Source organism: the organism of the source record quoted next, unplaced genomic scaffold (assembly GCF_019419815.1).
Source record: "Pyrus x bretschneideri cultivar Hongxiangsu unplaced genomic scaffold, Pyrus_bretschneideri_v1 Contig70, whole genome shotgun sequence".
NCBI classification, from domain to species: Eukaryota; Viridiplantae; Streptophyta; class Magnoliopsida; order Rosales; family Rosaceae; genus Pyrus; species Pyrus x bretschneideri.
In genome coordinates this window covers 376,879-398,715 of record NW_025999810.1, presented here as the reverse complement: position 1 = coordinate 398,715, position 21,837 = coordinate 376,879, and positions in this window count along the sequence as shown.

Genomic DNA, 21,837 nt, shown 5'->3' with positions numbered 1-21,837 from the left:
AATGCTCCAAAAGAATTCAGATGAAAGACTTCTGAAATATTTCAATTAATTTATAGTTATCTACTAAACTTATGTATTTTATACTCCAATTTTATATTTTTATCATGTTCATAGTTAGTTTTGAATAGATTTAATCATTTTTATATATAGCAATATATTTATATGAGAGACTTTAGATGCGGTCCTTAGGTATGAATATTCTTTGACTGAAACCTTGTTGATTTTCAATTTTTGATTGAAGTCCCTGAAATTAATGTGATAATTTATTCTATGTATGTTACTATATTTTTTAAATTAAAAATTGAAATTTATAGTTGTTTATATTAATGAAATTTTAAATAAAAAAAACCATAATTTGTGGTAAAAATATTAAAATATAAATTATACTATTGTGTGTGTGCGCGCGCGCGCGCGTGTGTGTATAAACGTGGGTACATTCTTCAAAATCACAAAAAATTATTGTATGGGTACATTCTTCAAAAAAAAAAAGGAAAAAAAAAAAAAGGATTTTAGGCTTAATAACATTAGTAAATTTTTTCAATTAAACTTGACATAGATATATTCTCAAATCAAAGAAAAAAGAATGTACCTATATAAGTTTAAAAATATATTTTATATAAAAAAATGGTACATTTTACGTATAACAAAATGGTATATTTAAGAATGAGTACATTTTAAGATTAAAAATTTGAAAAATATACATGAATGGGTACATATAAGATTAAAAAATTGAAACATTTTTTTTTGAAAAGCTAATGGGTACAAACTTTTTCTAATTTTTTATTTATTTTGGAAATGTTTTGAATTGAAAATTAGTTAGAAGTTTACTTTAATAAAGGTGAGAGTATTAAAATTCTAAATCAATTATTAATTTTTATTTTAAAAGATTATGTAACTGACATGTAAATTTATTATTACATTAATGCTAGGTACTTGGATTAAAATCTGAAAACTAATAAGGTTTCAGTCAATGAATATTAGTCAAGGTTCTAAAAAATGTTAGGTGCTAGTTGCACGGCAGGCTGGCACCTAGCGCCTAGGCAGATTTTAGGCAAATTTCTTGTATATCTTGTATGTAAGTGCATATTGACACTTACAAAAAAATTATACTTGTATGAAATCCATGGATAAGATAATAAAAGAATGATAAAATCAATGTTCTAAAGGATGCTAGGGGCTAGTCGAACGGCGAACTGGGACGTAGCGCCTAGACGAGCCTAGACAAATTTATGTAAATTTAATATAAATTAATTAAATTTACTATATCATATATAAAAAATATGTTTTTTCTTTTAAAATAATATATGTGATGTTAGGGTTTCAATACGTACTAATGTAAATGGTCTTAAAAGAAATAAAAGAATAAAAAATTAGTAAAGAAAGTTATTGGGATCAGGACCTTTGCAATCAAAAGAAAGGAGATGGTGGGACCATAAAGAATTCACCCCACTCATCCGTTTAAATTGAAAGTTAATATGGTGGTCCTTACCCTTTCATCTTCTTCCTCGCGACTTGCAACATCATTTTTCTAGATAAATATTTTCAGATCCTAGCGTCTTCTCATATGCTCACCTAGCTTCCGGCAAGCCCCGGCCAGACTTGTATAGCTCCGCCTAGCCCCATCTAATCCCACCTAGGCGTCTGTCTAATAAATTTTCCGATTTTACAACCAATTAATAGTTAATCGCGGCGGTCGGTCATGGTCCAACGCCTAGGCGGCCCCCTAGGCCGATTTTTAGAACACTGACATTAGTAACTAGGGACCAGATACTAATTTTTCCTATATACATATATACATATATTAAATAATAAATATACTAATATACTATACTATTAATTCAATTTATGTGTATAAATACGAAAAAAGTTCAAGAATATCCAAAAAGTTATATCTATGAATTCTAAATTATGTTTTAGAAATTGTGAAATAACTCCAATAAAAAAACTTCGAAAATGGAAAGCTAGGTCTTAGTTCTAGTTTGGAATTGTTGTGGTTATTTAAAAACTACTTTTGCTGTGTTTTAAGAATAATTAGTTGTAAAATAAAGTAGTTGAGCGTTTGATAAACGTATTTCTAAAATTATTGTAAGAATGAAAAATAGTGTAAAGTATTTGGTATATTTTAATGTACAAGTGATATAATTGTATAAAATGACAAAAATGGAAATGATGGTGTGTGCAATGATGACGACAACAGTGGCGAGGGCAATGGTAGTGGACCTATGGTGGTACCAATAAAGAGGTGTGGTGGTTGAGCTGCGGAGGTAACAATGGTTGTAGGGCCAGCGACAACGATGATAATGGTGGTTGTGGTGGTAGTGGTAGCAGTTGTGTTTTTGGTGGTGGGGCGGTGGCGGCAACAATGGTAATGGCAGTCGTGGTTGTCGTTGTGGTCGTGGCCGTGGCCGTGGCAGCAACTATGGTAGTGGCAGTTGTGGTTGTAGTGGTAGCGTGTATGGTTGTGATGGTGGTTGTAGTGGTGTGGTGGCAGAGCGATTGTGGTGTCGTGTGCTGGCGACTATGGTGATGATGGTAATGGCAATGGTAGTGTAAGGAGTTAGGGTCTGTTGTGGGAGGTGGTGGTGGTCACTTTGTTCTGTAAGGATACAATGTGCCCAGAAGGATAAATAATGTCATTTTTTACATTAATGAGGGTATTTCAGAAAATAAAAAAATTCATTAAAGACTCAGTTCCTCTTTTTATTAAATCAGCTTTCAAAAGCAACCTACATGCTGCTCTTAAAAGCTGCTATTTAGAGACCATTACTTTTAAAATAAGTAAGATATTTTTATTTTTGCCAAATATTTTTTTTAGTGATTAACTTTAAAGTAAAACAGCTTTTAGTAAAAAATGTAATGCCAAACTTGGCCTTAGGATATTTTATAGGAGCATATTTATGCTACTTAGCTATATTGTTTCCTTGCATTAGTTAGTTAATTACTACTTATTATAGTCTTTTAAGCTATTTTCGTATGTTTGTAGGTCCTAATGGCAAAAGGAGTTAGGAAGTGCATTTTGGAGCCATTTGGAGTAGTTTTGGGCACGGATTGGATAACTTAACTATGGAGCAAAGTGGATGGATGAAATTGAAGTCAAAAGAGGCTAGGAAAGGTCACAAATCTAGAGAAAGAAGTTCAAATACAAAGAAGATAAGGGAAGAGCAAGAAATCAGAAGGGTTGTTTGCCTAAGTTCCTTTGCAAAGCATACGACCCAGTATAGGAGGACTGCTCTACTTGCCATGATGCAGAAAACGACGATTCTGGTAGTCGAGTCTATGTTCCTTGACCAAGAGGATACTAAGGCTGCCAAGGTGATGGCAACGATTATGGCAGCTAAAGTTTATTCTTCTCCCGAGAAGATAAAAAAGTTGGAGTCTGAGCTCGTCATTTTGAAGGGGTCCAATATCTCTGCCCCTACTTTTCTGTAGCTTGAGACCGCTCGCGAGGAAATTGTTGACTTGAAGACTAGGCTTAACATGATCCAAGTTAAGTATGAAAGTACAAAGAATGAGATTGGTCATTACATACCTCAAATTCAAGATCTTGAACGTGTCGCTTCTAAGCTTCGTTTTGCTGCTTATGCAAAGGAAGAAAAGTTGATTGCTACTTATAATCAAGTCATCCACTTCAAGAAGATTGTCGATAGGCTTGAACTCAAAGTGTCGGAACTCCAAAGTGCGCTAAAGATCAACAAAAATTTGAAAAAGGAAGTGGATAAGCTGCAATGCGTCTGTGTTAGCTTACTCGAGAAGAATGAGCAGCTGAAGGGTGAGAAGGCTAGACTTGGAGCTTCGCTTGTTCAGATCATCTCTTTGGTAGGCCGTCTGACTTTGAGTTTGTTGGGAAAGACTTGGATACCTTATTTATTTCCGTAGAGGACTTGCTTGCCTTTACTTTCTAGGCTTTCATTGGTGAAGTAATCGGAGAAGTCGGGGCCCAAGCTGGGGCAACCAGGGGTGAAGCGCTGGATAATATCGTTGTTGAAAGTGTGGTGGCTGCTGAAGGTGTGGCGATCGAGTAGTCGTGAGATGTCCAAGCTATTGAAGAGTAGCATTCTAGGTAGCCTTTACGATTTTCTTTGTTTTCCTTGTTGCTTTTTTGCTTTGCTTGAACTCCATCTACCTTTGCTATTTGTATATCAATTTTGCTAGAAAATTTAATGAACTTGTTTCCTTCACTTTTTTTGTTTACACCCAACCTTTGACCTTTAGACCAGCAGTGGGCGTGCTACTTTTCTATAAGCAAATAGGCTCACATAGCCTATATAGTCATAGGTTTTGGTTTAGAACATTTGTAAACTTGTTAGCCATAAGGTCGGTCGCCGGATGCCTTACTTACAGAAGCAGACGAGTCCAGGAGACCACTTGACTATTAACTTTGGCTTTCTTCAATCCTTTGAGATGTGTGGCCTGCATCAAAAGTATGCAGTTGTATGGAGTTTCATAGGCAAAGGTTCAAGAGAACTCCTTGCTCTTTATGTAACCAATTCAATAGGTTACGTAGCCAATATCATAACACTTTAGGAATTAGTGTAAATCTGAATGATCATTTCACGCTTTGCAGAGATGAAGCTTATCGACTGCATAACATGTTGACAGTGGATAGAGTTTCGTATACGCACGCTAACTGTTTAACCTTGTACAAAAATGTGCGGTTTTATAAGTTTAGCGTGGCTTACTGCTTGAAGGGCAAGCCGTAAGCAGTCTTTTGGAAATTATACGCTACCTTAGTGCACTCGGTGATAGTTTTAGGGTTCCAGGGCAGCTGTCCATAGGGCGTACTGGGTAATATGCCTACTCCATCTCTGAGGCCTGGTTCCCCCGGATTAGGCCAAAAGACCAAAAATCCTTCAATTAGCTAAGCCTTGAAAAAAACCATTGTGGCTAATCCTAGGAATCCTGACATAAGCCATCGTGTACCTAGTTACACTAGGGCAGCCCGACTCATCCATATTTGGATATTCAGTGTATAGTTTATCCTCTCGCATCCCATGTTGGGGGGTAATTAGTTTACTCTCTCACACTAGAAAGCATGGTTGGTCCCCAAATAGCTGTAATTCCTGCAATAAGTCCTGAAAAGGATCGTGATTTTATTTTGAAGTGTATGAGTGATTAGTTGTTGTAAGCATGCAGCTGAGCCAAGTTGTGAATAACTTCTTAATTCCTCATTGAAAAACGATTGAAACGAATAAACACTTAGATGTAAGGTAGGTACTGTATAACAACTGGATAGTCCTCAGATTGTGAAATGGTGCCCGTTGAGCTGCTTCAATCTTTGGGCTTTGATGTAGCGGAATGTCATGCATCGTACTTCCTTGGATTGTAGGCGTTCCACTGCCTTTCAATCTATAAGTTGTTCAAGGTGGCGAGGATGTACCTACCATTACCACCTAATCTGCTAATCTTGTACGGACCTTTCCAGATAGGATCCATCTTTTTGGAGCCTTCTCTGCAGACAGTGATGAAGGCTTTTCTTAAGACTAGGTCTCTAAGCTAGAACTGCTGATCTTTTGCCCTTTTGTTATAGCTGGAGAGGAGTTCTTGCTGGTAGGTTATGATGCGGGTGATGACCTTCCCGCATTCCTCCTCTACTAGATCTAGATTTATGGCCATTTTCTTTTCGTTATACTCGATGCCTAATAGTAGAGTTTTGATACTTGGCACAATGACATTGAGATGAATGATTACTTCTGAACCAAATGCTAAGGAGAAATATGTCTCATCGGTTGCTCATCGTTTGGTTGTGCGATATGCCCATAAACATTCGGGGAAGTTTGTTTGGCCATTTTCCCCTTTTTGTCAGAAAATGATTTAATGAGGCAGTTGAGAAGTGCCTTGTTAGATGTTTCGGCTTGCCCATTGCCTTAAGGATACCATGGCGTGGACATGTGCTGCTTAATGCCATATTTTTGGATGGACTTCACCAACTCTTTGCCTAAGAATTGCGGGCCATTGTCTGTGGCAATGGATTGAGGGATGCCAAATTGGCAGATGATGTTCCTTCGTATAAAGTGCTTGGGATGCCAAATTGGCAGATGATGTTCCTCCGTATGAAGCGCTCTATGTCTGCTTGAGTTGTGGTTGCCATGGGCTCTGCTTCCACCCACTTGGCGAAGTAATCAGTTGCCACGATCATTATACCCCTGCCCCCAATAACAGGCGACATTGGCCCTACCAAGTCGATTGCCCACTGTATGAACGGCTAAGGACTCGTTTGTGAGTGTAGTTTACTAGCAGGTAGTGCTGGTACCAGCTTGTAGCGTTGGTAGCTGTCACACTTTTGTACTAATTCCTTAGCATCTTGATGCATAGTAGGCCAGTAGTAACCTGCGTGAAGAGCCTTTTGTGCTAAGGATTAGGCTCTAGAACGATTTCCACAAACGCCTTCATGGATTGAACTTAGAACATTTAGGTCGCCGAGAGGCACTGGGCAGTAGAGATGTGGTCCAGTGTAGGATCTTTGGACAAGAATGTCGTTCTACATGTAGTAGTATACTGCCTTCATTTGGAGTTTTCTATACTCCAATCTTTCCATGGGGAGTATGCTATTGACCAGGTAGTCTATAATGGAATCTTGCCAGTTTGGAGTTGTATTAACCTGTGACATTTCAGCTGTTGGCTCTGCCTCTATGCTTGGTTTGCCCAGATACTCCACCGAAATAGAGCGTTTAAGTTGCTAGTCAAGGGCAGAGCCTAGGCCGACTAGCACGTTCGCGTGAGCATTGTCTGCCCACGAAACTTAAATGAGGGTGTAAGTCTGAAAGGCCTTAAGTTGTTTTCATACCTTTTCTATGTATTGCACCATCTTCAGATGTTTTTCCATGTACTCCCTAGTAGTTTGGCTAGTGATTAGCCGGGAATCAGAATGAATTGTAAGCTTTCTCACAGCCAAGTCTTTTGCCATTCGGAAGCCTGCTAGTAAGGCTTCGTACTCTACTTCGTTGTTGGATGCTTTGAAGCCTAGAGTGATCGTCTACTAGAGCATTGAACCGTCGGGGGTGACAAGACCATGCTTACTCCCAAACCTTTGTAGTTGGATGTGTCGTCAACATGCAAATGCCAAAAGTCTCCATCAGGTGAAGCATGCCTGGCTATGGTGTGCTCGGCTGCCTATGAGGCATCGTTGTTGCGTCGCTTAGGCTAGGCATGAATTCTGCTATGAAGTTTGCCATGTAGGGTCGGTAAACTAAGCTGTATTGGCCAAGTTCCAACGCCCATTTCATTACTCGTTGAGAAGTATCAGGACCATGTAGAATTAATCATAGAGGATACTGAGTCATGACAATGACTGTATGGGCTTGGCAATATGATCTGAGCTTCTGAGCCACAACAACTAGTGCCAAAATTAATTTCTCAATCTTCGAATATCTGGTTTTCATATCAAGAAAAGCTTTAGTAGTGTAGAATACTGGCAGTAGGGCCCTCAGCTCTTCTCGTATGTGAGATACTTCTTTAGGTCTTGGAAAGCTCTTTTCACACTCATTATCCCATTTATCTTGATGTGCCTTTTTGATTGCTTTGAAAAAAAGGCTTGCATTTATCGGTGAACTATGAGAGGAGGTGATTGAGCATGGTTGCTCGCCTGGTTAAGCTTTGGATCTCCTTCAAGGTAGTTAAAGACTTCATCTCTAGGATTGCTCGAATCTGCTTGAGATGTTTTTCGATTCCTCGTTAGGTTACTAGGTACCCTAAGAATCTACCTGAAGATACTCCGAATATGCATTTGGTGTGATTGAGCTTCATCTTGTACTTTCTAAAGATATCGAAAGTTTTCGCCAAGTTACCAATATGGTTTGATTACTGCTTACCTTTCACCATGATGTCGTCAACGTAGACCTCCATGATTACTGCAATTTGCTTCTTGAACATCATGTTTACCAGTTGTTGGTAACGGCTTTTGTGTTCTTAAGGCCAAAAAGTCATGACTTTGTAGTAGTAGGTGCTTCACTCAATGAACGCAGTTTTCTCCTTGTCGAGCTCATCTATGGCTATTTGGTTATAACCGAAGTATGGTCCAAGAAACTAAGCAGCTGGTTCCCGAAAGTTGAATATACTAGTAAGTCGATTCAGGGAACTAGATAGGGATTCTTCTGGCATGTTTTGTTGAGGTCAGTGTAGTCCACACAAACTCTCTATTTACCCTTCTCTTTCTTCATTACTAGCACAATGTTGGTAAGCCATGCTGAGTATGCTACCTCAGCTATGAATCCAACCTCCAATAGCTTGTTGATTTTCGCTTGAATGATCACCATTCGTTCGGGTGCCAAATGTCTTCTCTTTTGGATCACCGATTTGGCAGCAGGGTTGACATGTAGCTTGTGGCAAGCTATCTTAGGGTCGATGCCAGGCATGTCAAAAGGTGACCATGCAAAGATGTCACATCCTAGTCTCGACTCCGTCGTAGCACGATATTGTCCACACGATTTTGTTTTTGAGAACTCACGTGAGAACTTCCCAGTGAGTCACCCATCCTAGGATTACTCTCGCCCGAACTCGCTTAACTTCGGAGTTCCGATAGAATCCGAAGCCAATGAATTCCTGAAAAGCGTCATGCTATATGGAGATGGGCATGTACATATAAGGCACATCACCCGTTCTTCATTGGTCGATATGCGATGTTACAATCCACCCCCCTTAGGGGCCCGACGTCCTCGTCGGCACACTAGCACCACACGATAGAGTGGCTCTGAAACCATTTTGTTACATCCCAATCTCGTCTCCGTCATAGCATGATATAGTTCACTTTGGGCCCTGACCACGCCCTCACGGTTTTGTTTCTAGGAACTCACGTGAGAACTTCCCAGTGGGTCACCCATCCTAGGATTGCTCTCGCTCGAACTCGCTTAACTTTGAAGTTTCGATGGAATCGAAGCCAGTGAGTTCCCAAAAGGCCTCGTGCTATATGAAGGTGGGCATGTATATATAAGGCACATCACCCTATCTCCGTTGGTCAATGTGTGATGTTACAAAAGATGTCACGATTTTCCCTACGGAATGTAATGTGTTCCTCTTTTTCCTTTGGGCTCAGTCATGAGCCAATTCCAACAGTCTTCTCCGGCTGTTGAAGATCAAGAATGATGTGTTCATTGTCCTTTTTGGGTTTCCATCCCATCTCATCTACTGGCACGTTGATTTGGACACCATCTTCTTGATCCATCTGCTTTAATTGCTATTTGGTAGCTTCGTCGTCTTTTTGGGCCTCGGTGGCCTCAAAGGGGGTAAAGGTCTTCATCTTCGACTTCTTTAGTACTTGCACAATGGATTGTCGAGATGTGGCATGGTCAAACTTGATTTCTCCAACTTCTCCTCCTAAGAAGTGAAATCAGATTTTTTTGATACTTGACAAAGGTTACGGCTTCCAACTTTATTAACCAAGGTCACCCTAAAATCCTATTGTAAGGAGACAAGTCGCTTACTATCGTAAACATCTACTTTGAGACAACTGGTGGAGTTTTCACGTCAAGTGTATGTTAATGATGGCAGTCGAGGTGTGTTCGTTGAATTTGGTGAGTATATCAACTCGGCGTATGATTATGTTTTTCATGCCCATCTTTTGGGTTACTGAGAGATGAAGTAGGTTAACCGCACTTTCATTGTCAACCATTATTCTATAGACTATAGCGTGGGCTAGTTGGACAGATACCACTAGTGTGTTATTGTGTGGGAAGTCGACGCCATCAGCATCTTGCTCAGTGAAGCCAACGATGGGTCTAAGTTGGGTGTTGACTACCTGGACTTATGAAACTAATAGAGCCTACTAGGTCTTGCTCTTCTTAGAGTTGTTGGTGGCCCCCATGTGCTCAAACTTGGTGAAAATGCCATTGATCCGAATTGTCTAGGTCGGTAGCATTTTGTTAGTGTTTGCGTTTCTTCTAGGCTGCGTAGCCAGCATGTCCAAGTATCTGTCGACCTTGCCTTCTTTTACTAGCTTCTCTAGGTAGTTTTTCTAAGTGTAGTAATCATCAGTTGTGCAACCAAGACCTCGATAGAATGCGCATCACTTGGTGTGGTTTAACTTGGAGGTATCTCCCTTTGATTACTTCGACAGCTTGAACCATGATTCGCTCTTGATGTCACGAAGAATTTGGTGGATCAGGATCAAGAACTTATAGTAGTTCTTGGACATCGGGCCTCTTTTAGTTGGGGATCGGTGTGGATGCAAATTTCCGCCTCCCTCTTCATGGACAAAATTGCACCTACAAAACAATTAACACCTTTGATCAAAACCAAGAGCCTCATGCGCCCACGATGAATTAGAGATGGGGACTTTGGCCGAAGAACCTCCGATGCCAAAGTTAGAATTTAAGGAAAAGTGCTTAAAGAATTTGGAGAATTTTGCAAGCGTGTTGAACTTAGGTTTTTGGAGAAAATGAGGTGATATTTATAGGGGTGTGGTCGGCCCCTTTGGGAGAGATGGGGACCAGCCACTTGGGTGGTTTTTTGGGTGTGATTCACAATTTTTTAGCTAATTAATAAATAATTGGGTAATAAATCAATTAGTTAGCTAATTAATATAATTTGAAAGAAATAATTTGGGAGTTACCTTGTGGGGAGGATTTGATGAGGATGGATGAAATAGGTTTTGAATAATTACCTATTTTGATCACTTTTAACCTTGGCTGAATTGTGATTGTCGGCTGCTTGTGCGTTGAAGCTTCGGTGCGCTTCGAAGGTAATTTTGTCTTTTTAACCTAAGAGTCCACGTGTCGCCTCCATAATTTTCTTAATTATTTTTTACTCCACAAATGCCCCTACACCTACTGGGCTGCTCGCAGGAAAGGGCAGTATGTGTAGAGATCTCCAACTTTAATGCAAATTCTCACTTGTACTTGAAATTAGATTCTTCTAGGAAAGGGAAATAAATCACCTCCAAAGCCTATTTAAGCCTACATTAAGTAAGGGATTAAATCAACTTCGGAAGGCAGTTATTTATCCTTACAAGAAAAAGAGAAAACTAGAGGATGTTTGTTCCCCCTCCCCTAGCACTCTTCTTTGCTTGCCCGTGCAAAGAATAGCCTTCCGTTGATTTCTTTGTCTTCTTCGCGCCGCAACAATGTAAGAAAAACTTAATTCTCCTTGTCTTCTTCTTGGGTGGTGCTGCCACGGGGCAACCGTTGGGGTGGTGCAACACATTAGCTGGCAGGGGTCAAGAGTCAACTTGGCATGGGCTAAGGAAGTGGTGTGGCAGGGGCCATTACTTGTGTTGTTCGGCTTGACTGAAGCCAAGGACTAGCTCGACATGGGCCGAGGAAGTGGCTTGGCAGAGGAGAACTGACCCATATGGGTGTCGGGGAATTGGTTTACCCTCTAACATTGTAGAGCAATTAGTTTAACCTCTCGTATTGAAGAGCAGACCCATATGGGTGTCGGTGAATTGGTTTACCCTCTCGCACTGGAGAGTAATTAGTTTATCCTTTCGCACTAGAGAGCAGACCCAAATGGGTGTCGGGGAATTAGTTTACCTTTTCACATTGGAAAACAATTTATCCTTTTACAATGGAGAGCAGACCCAAATAGGTGTCGGGGAATTAGTTTACCCTATTGCACTGGAGAGCAATTAGTTTACCCTCTCGCACTAAAGAGCTTACCCAAATGAGTGTCGGGGAATTGGTTTACCTTCTCGCACTGGAGAACATGGAAGTCATTGTCGTGAGTGCAGCTGAGGAAAACTAGACTGCTGGGCAACTGAAATTATCCTCAGCCTGCGAGGTCTTATTTGGCAATCTGCTGGACAACTGAAATAATCCTCAGATTTCAAATTGCTTGTGGAACCCGTGTAAGGGTGTAAGCGCAGTGAGCTGCTCCTAGAATTATTACGCCATCGTTAATGATACTTGGTTGGTGACCAGCTGAGAATCTGAATGGATTGCAAGCTTCTTCACTGCTAAGTCTTTCCCTAGTAAGGGCTGCTAATAAAGCCTTGTTTTCTACTCCGTCATTGGATGCTTTGAAGTTTGGAGTGCCATGGCCTTGGTCGGCACGAGTCGCAGGGTAAGATGGGCATGGCTGGGAGCTATGGTGCAAGAGTGGCACAATTATGAGCCATGGTGATAGATTAATGGCTATCAGGAATCGTGAAGCAGGTAGGCACAGTTAGGAGTCGTGGTGACGGATCAAGGGCTGTCGGGAACCGTGCAGCAGGTAGGCACGGTTGTGAGTGCAGAGCTGAGGCTGATTTGGGCCAGGTTGCGTGCAGTAAGAGAATTTGGACCACTGGGTCCGTGATGCTAAGACAAGAGTATACGCTATCTTAGAGACCTAGTCGGGAGTGTACACTGCCAGAACGTTCAGTTTATGACTGGTCGAGTGAATGCTTGCTGGGAAGCTGTCAGAGAGGTTCATTGTCTACCCTTGTCTTACTTCAGGACACCTTGTCTGAGGCACGCTACAAGAGTTGATTCACTAAGGTAGTCTACTATGTGAGGGCGCTTGTCAACTTTATGACTTGTCAAGACAAGTTTTGTTTGCCATTTTAGGGTGGAAGAGTTTGGACAGTATACATATCCTTGAGTAGTGGAAGTGTGACTCCAGACGTGAGATTTGAGTTAAGATGTCAAATCTGCAAAGCAATGGGGTGGAAATACCCCTTGTTCAATCGTTGGTCCAGAAATCTGAAGTCGGGACGGTTGAACCAGTCTTCGACTAGTTGGGATTGCTTAGTGGGCCACGAGAATGGGTTAGGCCTCGGATTGGACTGCTATAGGGGTCGGGTAACTGGCGTAGATTGCCCTGTGTGTGGTGTGTGTGAGCACTGGCTTTAGGCTCACGAACGCTAGATTGCTTCTCTTGTTGTAGCTAATTGGGCTTGCGCTGCTGAGGTAATGGCTCGGGCCAGTTAGCGTTGGGCCTGGCTCGGTTGCCTTGCAACGTGGGTTATAGATTGGGTCGAGTGCCAAGTGGAAAAGGCTTGGGCCTGCATTGCTGAGGTAGTGGCTTGGGCCAGCTCGCGCTAGGCCTGGCTTGGCTACCTTGCTACTCAGGCCACAGATTGGGCTGGGCGCCAAGTAGACAAGGCTTGAGCCTAGGCTGCTGGAAAGTGGCGTGGGCTTGGGCTGGTGGCTGCCTCGATGCCCCCTGCTCACCGTGGGCTTGTTGCCATGGAGCTGGCCCACTCCCTACTATCATGGTAGTCCTCGTGGCTGCCATGGTGGTGGTGCTCCTTGATGGCAAAGTTGCTCCTCTTTCCATCATATTGAGTCTTGTGGATCGTCGTGGTAGGGCTACATCTCGTCCAACATCATTCGATCCAGATCTTTGAACGTAGGAAGTTTCGTTCGTCGTGGTTTCCGAATTTCTAGTCTTTGCACTTTTCTTTTACATTTATTCAAAGAATTTTATAAAAAAAAATTAAGAATAAGAACGTACAAAAAATCTACAAATGAACAAGATATGAGAAACTTTGAATGCTTCGACCGTATGAATCAAACTCTCAATGAAAGCACCAATTTATGGATGCAAATTTCCGCCTCCGTCTTTTTGGACAAAATTGCACCTACAAAACAATGAACACCTTTGGTCAAGGCCAAGACCATCACGCACCCACGATCTTTTTTTTTGGGGGGGGGGGTGGTGGGGGGGCTTTGGTCGAAGAACCTCTGATGTCAAAGTTTGAATTTGAGGAAAAGTGTCTAGAGAATTTGGAGGATTTTGCAAGAGTGTTGAATTTAAATTTGTGGAGAAAATAGGGTGATATTTATAGGGGTGCGGTCGGCCCCTTTGGGAGAGATAGGGATCGGCCACTTGGGTGGTTTTTTTGGTGTGATTCACAATTTATTAGCTAATTAATAAATTAATTGGGTAATAAATCAATTAATTAGCTAATTAATATAATTTGAAAGAAATAATTTCGGAGTTACCTTTGTGGGGAGGATTTGATAAGGATTGATGTAATAGGTTTTGAATAATTAGCTATTTTGATCACTTTTGACCTTGATTGAATTGCGATTGTCCGCTGCTTGCGTGTACAAGTTTTGGTGTGCCTCGAGGGTAATTTTGTCTTTTTACTGTTGAAGTTCCTTTCGAGTGCAAATATAAGGATAGTATAGTGGTACAAGTAAGGGTGTCAAACGACATGGAATGATAAACAACTTAGTAAAACCTTTGACTCTTACATATTAGCATTAGTTAATGACTCCTATGGTTTAAAATTGGGGGGTTTAAGTCATTTTGGAAAAGAAATAAAAATAGAAAGAAAGGGAAAAATTAGAACTATCTAACAATAAACCTAAGACATGAAATAGGTTAGAAACGTTTTTAGGACATAAATTTGACTTAAAATGAGCTAAGGCCTTCCTCTAAACATTCATGAATCAACGAGATGATCTTTTAACTTATCCATTTCAAATGCACAACTAAGATGTTCACTATCTAACATGGCATATAACTAGATTGTATGAATCCTCACTTTCTTTGCATGTGCGATGCATGGCATATACATCAAACTTATATTTGTAGATGCAACCTAGCATGACATATACTCAGATTTAGCACCTAAAAACTCATTAAGAATAAAGAGGCTTATGAACATCACATGAACCTTAGAACATGGCATTTATTCTAGATTTTCATGGAATCAGCTTACATGATTAGTTCTAAACCTAACCACATGTTGCTAAGGAATGAACGAAGATATGGCAGTCATCCTTATCATTCTTAATAGAAAGCAAACATAAACAAGGTAGTTAAGCTTGAAAATATGTGCTTAAAACAATTGAGACAGAAAACTGATTCTAGCCTGCAAATGAAATTGATAAACTAAAACTGCATCATAACATTAGTTCAATCATATCTAGGGCTTCAAAGCAACCCTATGTATCCATAACCTAAATTAAAAACATAACAAAATACATAAAAAGTTAGGAAAGCTAGAACCTAGAAACGACTCAAGGCTGAAGACTCTTGCTCTTTCCAAATTCTGTGTATCTCCTCCTCTCTTCTTTTTTTCCTCTGATTCTGTGTATTTTTCTCCTATTAAAAGGCTTAGGAGTTTTCTGACATCTAACACATTTATATCCTTAAATTGACTCTCATTTATAGCTCATTACAATCAGCTTTTAGTATAGGAGTAACTGAAAACTAGTTGTTATCAGAATTTGTAACTAAACAACTCCTATTTATTTTGTCATAATTTCTTGTCGAAACCTCCAAATCACAAGCTTTGAAGACCATCAGAAAGAAGACTTCCAGGGCTTTCCAACCATATATGGCCTATTTCTAATTCGTTCTAAGCACTTGTGGCAAAGCTCGCAAGTTTGCGGTTCTACAATGGCCTTTTCTGGCAGATCTTGGGCCATTTGTGGGCTATGGTCTGGTCTTAGGGGAGTTGGGCTTCAAACTATCCATTATAGGCTCTTACAATATTCAAAATAAGATGATTTCTTCAAGCGCTTACTTTCATCCTGAAATACATTACAAACAACAAAATACCTTGTGAAAAACCTAAGCACAAGAGGGCATAAAAGTATAACTTTATGCACTCAACAAATACCCCCAAACTTAGATTTTTCTAGTCCTTGAGCAAACCAAAACTAAAAGAAACAAAAGCCACACAAAATACAAACATAAGTTAATTTAAGACCAGTCCCGTTGGTGAGATGAATACATTTAGCTTATGTATCAAGCCTTTAAACCTCTAGGCATCCCTAGTAGGAGGAGTTGTGTCTCCTAAGGGTTTAACAGTGACGGTACCCATAAACGTCCGGAACAACCTACTAAACAACGATTAAAGCACTTTTGAAACAAGATAATAAGAATCAAAGCTCAACTATGCCTTACGCTCCTAACTTTGACTTTAGCTTTCCAGCAATCAAATATGCATGTTAGTGAGGTGCTCTAGCTCGAATTCAACTGTTACTAAGTTACAAGCTCAAGCAAGGAAGATAAGATTCGTCTCAACTCTAATCTCATAGATTCACTCTTTCACTTGATTCCTAGGGCTTGCTCTCAACAAGTACATAAAAACTTTATGCACTCTTTCACTTGATTCCTAAATTAAAAACATAACAAAGTACATAAAAAGTTAGGAAAGCTAGAACCTAGAAACAGCTTAAGGCTGAAGACTCTTGCTCTCTACAGATTCTGTGTATCTCCTCCTCTCTTTTTTCTTCCTCTGATTCTGTGTTTTTTTCTCTTATTAAAAGGCTTAGGAGTTTTTTAACATCTAACACATTTACATCCTCAAATTGACTCTCATTTATAGCTCATTACAATCAGCTTTTAGTATAGGAGTAACTGAAAACTAGTTGTTACCAGAATTTGTAACTGAATAGCTCATCTTTATTCTGTCATAATTTCTTGTCAAAACCTCCAAATCACAAGTTGTAAAGACCATCAGAAAGAAGACTTTTAGGGCTTTCCAACCATATATGGCCCATTTTCTAATTCGTTCTAAGCACTGTGGGGCAAAGCTCGCAAGTTTGTTGTTTTGCAAGGGCCTTTTCTGGCGAATCTTGGGCCATTTGTGGGCTATGGTCGGTCTTGGGCGAGTTGGGCTTCAAACTATCCATTCTAGGCTCTTAAAATATTCAAAATAAGATGATTTCTTCAAGTCCTTACTTTCATCCTGAAATACATGTGATGCATAGAGATTTTAATTAAAAAACCTAAGCAAAAAAGTGCATTAAAGTATAACTTTATGCACTCAACATTTACCCAAGAGTCCACGTGTCGCCACCATAATTTTCTTGATTATTTTTACTCCACAATTGGTCATTGCGCTTAGCCTCTGCATGTTTTGTTGTTTTACTGCTTCCCATCCTCCTTCTTTTGAGCTACTATCTATTCTTTTTTATGCTGCTCAGGTGCCTTGTCTGCTTGTCGAGCCTCGTCTAAAAGTGCATTCTTCTCTACCAAAGTGAATGAGTCTATGTTGGAAATGTGCACTAAAACCAATCATATGATGATACTTTACGGACATTTCATATGTTAAACTAATCTAGTTTAATATAAAGGGCAAAGATTATTGTTTAAGCTGTCTCATATATATGTTATATGCTTAAACGATAAGTCCAAGGAATATGTAAATGGAAGAATGTGATCTAAAGAAGTTAGATTCATGAGACCATTGTCTTTCTTATACATATCCTAAACATTCCTGATCACAGGATTGCTAATTGGGCATTGACAGTCTATTAAGATCAGTAAGTGCTATGTCTTCTCTTAGAGAGAGTGACTGGTCTCGAGTTATTGGTGTGATTGACACTAAGACAAATATGTAGGTGCTCAATAGAGAATGAGTCCACTAAACATGATCAACAAGGAGTTCTCATACTCATGTCATATGAGAACTCATGGTTAGGATAATGCAAAGTAGTCCTTTGACCTAAGGCATCATAGTTGTCTTATGGTTAGGTCCTTGATCTTTGGCTATGTCAAAGTCACTCTATCAAAGAGTGGCCAAGGCATAGTTGGGATTAAGCCACTTAGCCATGGAGGCAAGTGAATGTACAACAAGGGATCTCTAACCTTCAAACCGTTTGAGGGAGAATAGTCCATGAAATGATTAAGAATCTCTGGCTAGAGTATGAATGAGATTTAGGAAGTCGTTCCAAATCACATTCAAGGTAATCATATAAGTAAAAGAGTCACATTGAAATAGTAGACATGAATAAACTATCAAACCAAACAATGTGGTCAAGAGTATTATATTAGAGAAAGACCGTATTGCATTGTAATCCTAAACTGAATAGGTTCTCCACCTCTTCTGATTAGTTTGGGTAGCCATGACATACTGCTAGGTGTTACTCATGGTTTGTGGAAACCCGGGTAATCTTCATCAAAGGGAGGATTGAAATGTTGTTTCAATTCACAATTGATCGTTAAGAGTAACAATCGCCCACTGCCTCGCTAAAAGAAATCTAATGGATCGTACACCGTGTAAGGTGGAGATTAAAGAAACAATAGAGTTGAGTAAGAAAAATTAAATGGTTTAATTTTTTATGGCTAGGATTAATTAATATGTTAATTAATCAAACGAATAAGTTTGTTTTAGACCTCAGGTTAGTTTTAGGCCTCAAGGCCCAATGGGCTTCGAATGTCAAGCCTATTGGCTTAAGTTGTATGACAACTTAATGAATAAAGATTCAAGAGGGCCCAAATAGCCCAAAGACCATAGAAGGCCAGGCCATATTGATGAAATAGGGTTTTGGTTCTTTATGTCACTTAAGTGAAGTGACTGTATACAGAACTTTATAGCCAAAATTCATTTAGGGTTCTTTTAGAGGAAATTGGATAGAGCAAGTCTTTCCCTTTCTCTTTAGGAGGCCGGCCCCTGGGAGGAAATTAGCTAGCAATCTTCCCTCCTCCAAGGTTACTCATCTCTTCTTTTAGTTTCTCCTTAGTGTGGAGGCTTAGAGGTTCTCTATTTTGGGAACTTGGAGAATCCATTCTACCATCCTCATCCAAGAAATCTATGGAGCTAAGAAGTAAGGAATGTAGGCCCAATCTCTTGGGTGATTAGCCTTAGCTTAAGCAAAGAGGAATCAACAAAGGTATAATATTTCTCAACTCACTTTGTTCTTGAGTTGAGTCTAGGTTCAACACATTCACTAGGCTTTGAATTTCATGGGTAAAGTTTTGTTTTTGAGTGCATATAAGCATGATTCCACCTTTAATTGTTAATTGCATGATGTAGATGTTGCTCAAATGAACTTGTTTGCACAAATATTTCCTTCAGCTTGCCATAAATAGATTTATTTCATGATCAATTCTCTGAATAGCGGGTCATCCACTAGCAGTCTTTTTTGGAAGGTTGCGCTAGCTATTGAGTCATTGCAACTATCTTTGCCTTCTTTGCTTTGAACCTCTTCACATAGTCGCGGAGTGACTCTTTTGAGTTCTTCTTGACATTGAACAAGTGGTCGGACTTCTTTTTGATCGAGCAATAGGATGACTATTCTTTGGTGAAAACCAAAGAAAGCTCATCAAAACTCCAGATGGAACCAATCTTCGATTCGCCTCGCAAAGTGGTAGCGAATATCTTACACAAGAGTGTGTCCTTGTTCCTATAAAGGATCATCGTGTTGCAGTAGTGCTTTACGTGTCTCTCTGGTTTCCATCTCCTTTGAAGGATGTGAAATGTGGCATGTTGAACTTGCGTGGAGGCTCTGCCTGCTCAATCTCATCCATGAAGGGTAACCTGCTTATGTTGGTCATGTCTCTTCGGGGCGCCTCGTCCGTAACTTCGTTGCATTGGAAACTACGCAATCGTTCGGTCATGAGCCTTTCTACTTCTTCTTGAATTTGCCTTTGCTAGGTAAAGGAGCTCTTGTCTACCCCTAGTCATGACCTACTGGTCTAAGATGCTCTTCCATGTACTCGGTTCGTTTATGATGTGGCTACAGTCATAGTAGACAAGAAAATCACTCGTAAGCTGCCAGTTGACTTGAGCCGAATTAAGTAACTGCTTCTCTCCGTCCGTCGTGCTACCTACTCCGATGTGAGGTGAAGGATGCTCCTTATAAGCCTAGCCACAAAGGAAAACTTCGCCTGGAAGGTTGCACATGTTGATTATCGAAGTGTCACCCCAACCGTGCATGTATGCTCGTCCGTGGGCCTAACCGAGAGTGCATGCTCCTTCGCACCCTAAGATGAGAGTATACGCTATCTTGGGGGCCCAGTCAGGAGTGTACACTGCCAGAACACTCAATTCGTGACTGGTCGAGGGGCTGCTTACCAAGACACTATTTGAGAGGTTGTTGTCTGCCCTTGTCCTACTTAAGACACCTCGTCTGGGCACATTGCCCTTGTCCAAGATATCACAATCCTTCTTTGATTCTTGTTTTAGTTTAGGCATATTGATTTAATGTCAATCCTTTCGTTGCTCCACCATATTGCAAGATCAAACTCACTTCAAAGACACCAAATCCAAGCAATACTCAAACTTTGCTACATTAACCACCTTTGTCAACATGTCAACTAGATTATCTTTTGTAGCAACCTTCTTGAGACAAATCTCATGTTTAGCTATCACTTCTTTGGCACTTTGTCTGTCACAATATACATCTAACTTGTGTTGTTCCACACCTAAGTCTCATAACAACCCTAGAGTCCAGATTGTTTCTTTGATAGCTTCAACGATCACCATGTATTCTACTTCTATGTTTGATAGTGCCACCGTTGGTTATAGTCTTATAATATTGATCTTCAACATATAGGACCATTTGCCATAGTAAACACGTACCCTGTCGTTGATCTTTTCTTGTCTAAATCACCTGGAAATCTGAGTCCACATATACAACTAAGAACTTATCAATTCCTTCATCACTTCTTTAAAAAACAAATACCTTTATCCCTCATTCCATGTAAATACCTTAATATCCACTTACCAGCATTCCAATGCTTTCTTCTAGGATTATGCATGAACTTACTAACAATTCCAGCTGCTGTGTGCAATATGAAGACGAGTACACATTATCACATACATTAATCTTCCAACCAAATTAGCATATGGAACACCTTCTATCTTCATCTTTTCTTCATCATTTTGGGACATTGTTGACTGCTTAACTTGAAGTGAGCACCCAATGGAGTATCCTTAGACTTAGTGTTTTTTGTTACTCTAAACTTTTGTAACAACTTCTTCAGATACTGCTTCTGAGACAAACACACCAAACCTTTATGTTTGTCCCTTGTGATCTATATTCCCAATAATTAATGGCTTCACTGAGATTCTTTATTTCGAACCCCCTTTTCATTTGTTCCTTCAAATTTTATAGCTCTAAAATATTGCTTGAGGCTACAAGCATGTTGTCTACATAGATTAAGTACACAAACGAACCATCTTTCAACTTCTTGTGATAAACATAGTGATCATATTGACTTCTTTTATAGTCTTGACCCTTCATAAACTTGTCAAATCTTAAATACCACTACCTAGGGCAACTGATTCAAACCATAAAGAGATTTTCTAAGCTTACAAACCAATCTTTCTTTGCCTTTCTCTTGGTACCCCTCGGGTTGTCTCATATAAATCTCTTTATCCAAATTACCATGAAGGAATGCAGTCTTCATGTCTAGTTGTAGCAATTCAAGGTTGAATTGTGCAACTAGGGCAAGCAATATTCGAATGGAGGAGTGCTTAACCACAGGAGAAAGGCTCTCATTGTAATATATTCCCTCCTTTTGAGCATATCATTTAGCAACTAGCCTAGCTTTAAACCTTACTAAGCTCTTGTCATCCACTTCATCCTTCTTTGCATAAACCCATTTGCAGCCAATTACTTTCCTTCCACTAGGCAGCTCCATCAATTCCCAAGTCTTATTCGTGTGAAGGGAGAGCATTTATCATTTCATTTACTCTCTTTTTCACTATTTGCGTTTACTTCAAAACTAGTGGGAATTTCAACCTCAATTACTGGGAATGCATATACCATGCAGGTAATGCCATCCTTGTATCTAGTAGGTATGGATATTTCTCTTTTTCCCTTCCTTTTGGCTAATGCAATCATCTTGCATCTTGAATTCTTCTCATGGTGTTTTCCTCTTTGTGCTCATTCTCTTCATGTTCAAGTTGATTACCATGTCTTTCTTCTTCCACAGCTTCCTCACTTGGCTATGAATTCATGATTACTTGTTCCCCAAGCTCCACCATCTAAACATCTTCCATTAATTTTATGTGACCTTCATCAAATGTCACATCCCTACTCACTATAATCTTGTTCAGCTTGAGACACTAAAGTCAATAACCTTTCACACCACTATTGAATCCCATAAAGACAACTCTCTTGGCTCGTGGATCCAGTTTGTTTTCCTTCACATGAAAGTAAGCATTACATACAAACACTCGTAGCTTGTCATAATCATGAGTTGGTTCTCCAAACTACACTTTAATGAGTGTTC